Here is a 7774-nt window from a genome sequence, read left to right on the forward strand (position 1 = left end):
ATTTGGGGGGACTTTTTTTTTTTTCAAAAGCAGGCTTTTGAACACCATAGTCCAAACGCCAACAGAACACAATTCACACATAGAAAATGCCATCGGTTATAAATTTGAAGAAAATGGGCACAATGGGCCGATGTGGTTACATATGACAGGACAGCTCCTTCACCCCCTCACAAAGGATGAAGGAGAAGAGAGGAGAGCTCAGGATCCAACACACCTGGGAGGAGCACGCTACTTGATGGTCCTTGAACATCAGCGAATTAGTGATGCTCGTGACCCGCACACAAGCAGGGAGCTCGCTTTGGTGGCACTGTGTTCAGAGTTGTGGGGACTGCACACAGAAAGAAGGTCCTGCTCAGCCCTGTGAACCAGCTGAGGGGAAACGTGGGCGGAAGCTGTAAAGAAACGTTATCTTAGCACTTGGGTTCCTTTTCGTTCTTTTTTTAGCTCTGCAAAAAAATAAATTTAAAAAAAAATCTGTTCAGGCTGTTAAAGCATGCTGATTAGGCTCTTGCCTTTCTCTCTGTACCCATGGCCTGAATGGAGGAGCGGAAAGTCTCTCGGAAAAGCAGGGTCTCCATTGTGGGTGTGGAGTCACGCCCTGGCAACACCATTGTGTCTTGAAGTGGTTCTTCTGCAGCGCACTGAAGAATCCAGCCTGGTTTTGTTGTTTCGGTTTGTGTGTTGCACACAAACTTGTGAGAAGGGGAAGAGCACCGGGAAGGACAGAATTAGCTTTGCGGTGAAGTACAGTTAATAGCTTCCTGACAGATTTAAATTTTGCTCAAAAATCTACATTACATTACTCTTCAGCTTGCTTAGGTCATGTTAACAGTTCTATCAGAAAGATCTATTTTAACTCGGAAAGAAAAGTAACCCAGAGAATCCGTTCTCTATCCCCATGCTGGTCTGATATGCTTTTAGTTCATTGGCCCTTCCCAAATTTTCGTTATGTGTATGTATTTGTATCTTACTATGGTAGTTGAGAAATTTAGTCTTTTAGTTTTTTGGTTTTTTGTTTTTTTAAGCCGTTTTTGTGGAAGATAAAAGATGCCCTGGAAACGTGATTTTTTTTTTTTTTTTTTTTTTTTTTTTTTGATGGCGTGCTATGTTACTGTCAGTGGCGGTTCGGTTGTAGTATTTTAAATTGATGAGAACAGGCTGCAAACACGAAGTCACCCCGTGTAAATTGTTACAGATTTCATTCAATTCCAGCTTTCCAGTAGGAGTGTGCATCATTAAGTGGGCACTTAGCAGTCTAAAGTCCCTTGATTTGGAGACTGCAGCATAGCTTGGTTCAGCTAAGAAGATGCTAAATATGCAGACGTTTCAAGAGCGTTGGAACAGGATTACAGGGGAATGATATATGTATATGTATGTTGTATTAAACCCCCACCCGCACTATCAGTATTGCACTAATGCGGAATTTGAGAGACTTGCTGATACTGTAATCTGCACACCATTCTTTAGATTGTTGTAAAGACAATCTCCGAGATCAGAGGTTTTAAATAATTTGGTTTGAAAATAAGAATTGTCTTGAAGGAATTGCTAATGTACATGAAGTCACTTGAGTTTTCTTTATTCTCAACTTGGTCAAGGTTAACAGTTTCTAAATGATTGCAAATTCACTTAAGTAATACATTTACAAAGCCATTTTACATGCATTAAACGAGGGCTACAATGTGTTTTACAAATACTAGCACTTTTTTTCCTGTTATGTACTTAGTGTTAGAGGGTCAGAATAACCTTTCTGCTTAGCATCTCTTAAACCCTACCTGCAAGCATAGAAGGGTTATTGCATTTACAGTACTTTAATACTTGTATAAACTATGCAGAAATTTTTAATAAAGTGTAATATATTTTATAAGCTAATAAGACTGAATGGGTAAAGGTTTTTAGCATGCATTAGTATACTTGCAAATACTGAGACATTTTGGTAATCTTTCTTTACTAAAGATGTGAATGTTTAATGTACCTTCGCTGTTTCTACCCTGTAGTCCAATGGGAATTCAGTAATGACATTTTGTCATGTCAAACTGTGAACATAAATTTGTACTGTACAGTCCTCATATACTATATACAGTATGCAATATATGTATTATATACTTGTTAATAAAACCATCTGAATATTACATGTGATCGTGTGATTACTATAGGCAATGTTCACTAGGAACAAAGAAGAGAGAGTTGTAAAGTTTCAAAGTAAGTCACTAATGAGCAATAAGTTTTAATGATTAGAAAAGGAAATAGATCTAGCCTGTAGGTACACCACCAGAGTGAAGAACCTTAAAGCAATGACCTTCCTGGAAGAAGGCTGAGCTTAGACCAAAAAGCTACAGGCAAGCCAGCATTCACCTGTAAATCCATCTGGTACATTTTAAAAGTGCTTTGTTGCATGGGGAGGCTGCTTGTTTATCCTGGACGCCAGGCTACCTTAGCCCCAAAATAACCACACAAACTATATTAATTAAATCACTGCTTAGCTCATTAGCTCTAGCTTCTTATTGGCTAACTCTTATATTTATTTAACCAATTTCTATTAATCTGTATATCATCACATGGCAGTGGCTTACCAGCAAAGCATGCCTATCTCCAACTGTGGATCCATGGTGTCTCTTACTCTGCCCTTCTTTCTCCCAGCATTCAGTTCTGTCTTACCTACCTACCTATGTTCTGCCCTATAAACAGGCCAAGGCAGTTTCTTTATTCATTAACCAAGAAAAGCAACACACAGGCAGAAGGACCTCCTACACCATTTCCCCTTTTCTGTTTAAACAAAAAAGAAGGCTTTAACATAGCAAAACTACATATAACAAAAGTTATCAAGCAAGAATTACAGTTGCAATATTTCTATTTACTTTATCTTCTATTATAACTAAGGAAAACTATAACTATAAATTCTTCAACTTATTCAAAGACTCCAGAAGGATATATATATATATATTACCTAAGTAAACAGGAAGTGCATTGTAAGCAACTTCCAAAACTAAAGAAATGACAGAGGTATCTTGCTGCTTGGACAGTTACCCAAAGTTCTTCAGTACCGTTGGGGCATCCATCTTCAGCCCACAGGCCCATAGTATCCAGCAGACTTTTCCATGGAGCAGGAAATTTCAAAGACGGTTTCACCTATACTGTCAGTTTATCAGTCACTTTCTTCTGTGTCCTGCAGAATGCTTAGCAGACTCTTTCATGAAGCAGGAACCCTGAAGGATCATCTCACCTTTAGGCAAGTTCAGCAGTCATTTCTCTGTGGATCCTGCACGTCAAGTTCATCTAACAAACTCCATAAGGAGCCTCTTCGATGCCCATCTTCCTCTTGAAGTAGATTGGTGCTGCCAGGAGCAGATGTATCTCACTGTCATGAAAAGTCCTAAGTTCTTAAAACATTTTAAATGCCATATTGTGAAGGTCTCTGAAAGATTTGAAGAATACTAACTGAGATATATATATATAGTCATGACTGCAATCTTGACTATTACAAATGACTATTAACCTATATTTCTTAATTATACATTATATTTCTAAACAAGCTGGACAAACAATACCTTAAAATCAGAAATACATATACACAGTATAACAAAATTGACCTTAAATTTATATCAATAAACCAAGATCCATACCAATGCAAATCTCTATAGCATATCCCCCTTTAAATGTAAAAGAACATTTATAAACAATATTTGGGAATATGGGTATAGTTCTATCCATACTACTTCTTGCTGTTTGGGGACCCTGTTAATCAGGTCTTTCATGGTGTATCCTGTGTGCTAAGTTCATTTCAGTCAGCAGTTGGGTGAAGGATTTTCTGTGTGGGGGTGTTCACAGCAACTTTTCAGGGGGTCTTGTTCCATGAAACCATATTGGTCTAGAAACAACCCGCAGGTTCTCATCTTGTGTGAAAACAAAAGAACTTCTTTTCCAAAGCACCATATCCTTAGACCCAAATTCTGAAGTCAAGAAACCTTTACAATATACATATTGCTTTAGCTTAGCAGCCCATACAATGAAATGTCTCTCTCTGTACTTAGCTCCTTCACAGTCAAAAAAATTCAAAGAAAACACAATAAAATACATAATCCAGACTTTCTGTGAATTTTTTGTTTTTACGTGGCTTATTTTTCTTTACTCCTTTTAATCTATGACTATTTGTACTATGTCTCTTTAAAGACTTATTTTTTACTTCTTTTTTAACTCTATATACTCTTTTTCTTCTCTCTCCCAAGCCTATGTACATTTATCCAACACTATGACCCATTTAAAGTTCTTTTATGTCTGAATCTGTTCTTATTGCATTATCTGTAATTCTCTACTGTCTTGAAGAGCTTTTAAAATGGTAAGCAGCTTGGTTGCAGCTGCTCTGGAAGCTGTCTCCGCCTCTTTCTCCACTTTTAAAATGATGGAAGCACCACCAGTACCAGCTCTGGGGCTACCAGGCAGGAGCCATGCTCAACACTCCAACCCCAAGAATGAGCATGCAACACATAAATCCTTTTTATCTGAATAACAGCCAAATCGGCCACTTCTGCGCAGCCTGGAAACATCTCTGGGTATGGTGGTAGGAATTCGCCATGCTTTCCTGCCTGTGCAAGCCTAGTAGACCTGATCCCGCTACCTGCCCAGGCAGGGAGTGCCAAGCCATGGGCATGGTCTTAGCTACTTTCCTCCTGACCCTGAGTAGGCACACAAACACCTGGGCTCACCAATGCCACTGAAATGATCCACAGCCAGAGTTTGCACTGGCAGAATGGCCCAGGAAGTTGCGTTTTAAAATCACACGACTTTTTTCCTGCTACAGCTGAATCAGGAAATCCTCTTTTAAAGGAGCCATGCCTCTGCTTGCTTCTAGCAAACAGAGAAACTAAGAAAATGGTGCTAGCAAACCATGTTTAACTCTGTTTGTGTGTGTGTGTGTATGTGTGTGTGTAGAATTAATTTTAAAGTGTTTTCAGGTTTTTACATGGATTTTAGCCCCAAATTGGGTGCCAATTTGTTGCAAGGGGAGGCCACTTGTTTGTCCTGGCTGCCCGGCTATCTTAGCCCCAAAATAACCACACAGAAAAAAAATCACACAAAGGGCCCTGGTAGAATCTTTAAGAGACTCTTAAACTTCCCTCTGAAACCTCACAAGCCAGACACCATCATCTGCTTTGCTCTTAACATCCTCTTCCAAGTTTCCACACAACAGTCCACTGATCCTTTAGTGCTCAATGGTTTATCCAACAATGTCACATCTGTCATAGAAACACCCTATTCCTGGTACCAGTTTCTGTCTCAGGGTTTTTAATACTGTAGTAAGACATCATGGCCATACACAATTTGAGGGAAGAATTTATTTTGTTTATACTTGTACAGAGGACAGAAGAGTGCTATACAGGCCTGCTCTATAGACAGAAGTTTCTGTCCTGCCTGGTCCTGCAGTCCTTCTGTTCCAAAGAAACACACAGAGGCTTATTAATTATAAACTGTTTGGCCTATTAGCTCAGGCTTATTATTATCTAGTTCTTACAACTTAAATTAACCCATAATTCTTATCTATGTTTAGCTACACGACTTGGTACCTTTTCTCAGTAAGACATTCTCATCTTGTTTCCTCTGCTTCTCAATGATGACTGAAACTCTACTTTTCCTCTTCCCAGAATTCTCCTAGTCTGGTCTCCAAGCCTATACTTCCTGCCTGGCTACTAGTGAGTGAATCAGAGTTTTATTAAACCAATATGAGTGACACAACTTTACAATGTACAAGAGCATTATCCCACATCATTGTTCCCCATGGCTTGCTCAGCCTGCTCTCTTATGCCATCTAGGATCATCTGCCCATAGTTGGTACTACCTACAGCGAGCTAGGCTCCCCGCAGCGACTATCAAGAAAATGCTGTTTAGTTTTGCCTCCAAGACAATCTGGTAGGGGCATATTTTCTCAGGTGAGGTTCCTTCTTTCCAAATGACTCTAACCTGTGCCAAGTTGACATAAAACTAGCCAGCACACTCTAATTCCAGTGTATTCCCCAGAAGTTCTTGTGCTAATGAGAAGTTATTCAATGCAGCAGTGTTGGAGATGGGCCCTAGTGGGAAGCTCTTGAGTCATAGGGCCAGGTACCCTGTGGATGCTTTTCTCATATGTCTGGGTTAATTCCTGAAGGACTGGATCGATTATCTTGAGAAGGGTTACAACCTGAAGCAATCTCTTAATTTTTTTTTTATTCTACACATGCTCACTTCCCTTCCTCTTCCATCCTGGCACTGGCTGCATGAGGTTATCACTTGATCTTGGACTTCCCAGCCTCCAGAACTGTGAGACAGAACTTTATTTATTATAAACTATAAACCAAGTCCCAGGGTTGGCTTTACAAGACTAGGACTTCCAAGAAGTGGTAAAATTTTTTTAGCACCTCAGTCATTCACCTGTTCTGAGTTTTGGTCTATGGTTTTTTTGGTTCGGTTTGGTTTGACTTGGTTTGATTTTGCTGTGTAGTCTTCACTGCCCTGGAACTCTCTGTGTAGACCAGGCTGGCCTCAAACTCATAGAGATCTGCCTGCCTCTGCCTCCCAAGTGCTGGAATTAAAGACATGCACCATCATACCCAGCTATGCCATACGTTTTTAATCTAGGATTAAACAGGATTCATACCTTAGCAAGTCAGGAACAGACAGTAAGCACTTCACAAAAGTCAGTCTGGATAAGCATGGGTTTTTCAGGCCTTTAATGGTCATGCCATAAAAACAACAGGTGGTTTCTGATTAGGATTTAGAACTCTTTTTTTTTTAATTATTGCATTTCTTTAGTGTGTATGTATACACACGGTTGTGTCATGGGGTGCACATGGAGGTCAGAGGACAACTTATGGGGGTCAGGTCACCTTTGACCATGTGGGTCCAGGGGATAGGACTCGAGTTTTTAGGTTTTTCAGCACTGAGCCACCTTGAATCATCTTGCCAGCCCTAGAGTTCTTTTTTTTTTTTTTTTTTTTGGTTTTTTGGTTTTTCAAGACAGGGTTTCTCTGTGGCTTTGGAGCCTGTCCTGGAACTAGCTCTTGTAGACCAGGCTGGTCTCGAACTCACAGAGATCCGCCTGCCTCTGCCTCCTGAGTGCTGGGATTAAAGGTGTGCACCACCACCGCCTGGCTAGAGTTCTTTCTATTTAAGACAAAATGTAGTAGCCTTCATCCTCTCTCATTCTCTTCACAACAACTTTATTGGTTATTTTCATGTCATTGTAGAGAACAAAGTACCTAACCAGAGGGAGGCAAGGTTTCCTTTAGAGCATAGTTTCAAGGGTTTGAGCTCTTCAGTGCAGGGAAGGTGTGACAGTTTATGTAGGTGAAAGCATATGATGGCTGGGGAAGGCAGCAGAATAGCCTGAAGTGGGGACCCAACTACAATCTCTGAAGGCCCACCCCTGCTAACTGAATCCTGCCAGCGAAGCCACTTCTTGAAGATTCTTCTGCATCCAACCAAATGGAGAACATGTGTTGAAAACATGAGCCTGTAGGGGACACTTCAGATTCGAAGCATTACATTTATTCTCGAAGCTCATGGCCATTTCATAATACATAAGTCAATTAGTCTAGCTAAGAGGTCTTGAAATCCTGACAGTTCCAAAAGTTAGAAAAGTCCAAATTCCCTTCTGAAACTCAAGGGAAATTTTTTAATTGTGAACTGCTGTAAAATGAAGAAATTATATACTTCCACTATACAATGCCAGAGTAAACATTCCCGTTTCAAAAGGGAAAAACAGCACAATTGGAAGCAAATATTGGACCAAAACCTAGCAGAG

The sequence above is a fragment of the Chionomys nivalis genome, chromosome 6, assembly GCF_950005125.1.
Source record: "Chionomys nivalis chromosome 6, mChiNiv1.1, whole genome shotgun sequence".
Taxonomy (NCBI): Eukaryota; Metazoa; Chordata; class Mammalia; order Rodentia; family Cricetidae; genus Chionomys; species Chionomys nivalis.